We start from the raw sequence: 1290 nt of genomic DNA on the forward strand, positions 1-1290 counted from the left end.
ATACGCTCGACATTTTCATCAGACGTGCGTGGCTGACCAGTTTTCGCTTTGCATATGCTACGAACGTCGAAGAATGTTGTATGCTAGTCATAAATATGCTTGTGCGAAGGCGGCTTCTTGCTGAACCGATAGCGGGATGCACTTCATAGTTGAACAATGAAAGGACTTCGCGCAAATTCCAACACACAAAATGTTTCCTCTGGTAATGTAGTCGCCATGTTCCATTTGTAAAGACTGTGCCCTTGAGAGTAAAGAAACTTTTAAATTTGGTGCTACATAGAATGCTGAAGATTAGATGGTAATTAATTTAGAAAGACCCGCTTCAGTTGTACTCCGTCTACAGGCCACTAGTGGCCCATAGGGACCATCCGACCACCGTGTCATCCTCACTGAGGACGCGGATAGTAGGGGCATGTGGTCAGCACATCGCTCTGCCTGTCGTTATGATGGTTTTCTGTGACCGGAGCCTCTACTATTCGGTGGAGTAGCTGCTCAATTCGCATCACGAGCTTGAGTGCACCCCGAACAATGGCAACAGCGCATGGCGCCTGGATGGTCACCCTTCCAAGTACCGGCCACGCCCAACAGCGCTTAACTTTGGTGATCTGACGGGAACCGGTGGTTTCACTGCGGCAAGGCCGTTGCCCTCAGTTGTAATAGTATTTCTTTAAACCACGACCACATTTTCACATCACAATATCTTTTACACGTGTTATAAGGGACGATAAAAAGTTTCTCTTTTAGGTCATTGCTGCAACGAATATGTAACGTTGCATGACTCAGATGCTGGTATATAAACACCGATAAGTAGTCAAGTTATTACTAATGGCATTCGTGTCTTTCCGATGTGCGTGCGGTGAACGCGGAAAAGTTTTCTATGTGCGACGTTATTACCTCATGCGTCCAAACAGGATCAACGTGCTGTTAGTCTTTTCTCGGCTGTCGAAATGACAAACACCGGTAGACAGCCACTAAAGAATGAAGAATGTGTATGGGACAGTATGTCAGTCAAAAACCGGGAAAACTGCGACCAGGGACGCTGCTGCTTCACGGTAACGCACGTCCCCACAACGCAAATGCAGAAATTACGCCATTTCGAGTAGGAGACACTCGAACACCTGCCCTACAGTCCTGATTTCTGCCGCTGCGATTATTACGTCTTCGATACCTTAAAAACAGCCTCGAAATGTTGACGAGTCCTGTCGGACGACAATGTGTAGCAGACAGTTACGGACTCCTTCACGAAACAGGACACAATTTTACCAAACGGGCATCTTCAACCTGGTGCCT

The 1290-nt window shown here is 47.1% G+C and overlaps 1 pseudogene; it reads right to left on the reverse strand.

Annotated features, from left to right (window-relative positions):
* Positions 1-529: 529 nt before the first annotated feature.
* LOC124614339 lies at positions 530-646 on the reverse strand (annotated as a pseudogene).
* Between the last annotated feature and the right edge of the window lie 644 nt (positions 647-1290).

The sequence above is a fragment of the Schistocerca americana genome, chromosome 4 (genome assembly GCF_021461395.2).
Source record: "Schistocerca americana isolate TAMUIC-IGC-003095 chromosome 4, iqSchAmer2.1, whole genome shotgun sequence".
Taxonomy (NCBI): domain Eukaryota; kingdom Metazoa; phylum Arthropoda; class Insecta; order Orthoptera; family Acrididae; genus Schistocerca; species Schistocerca americana.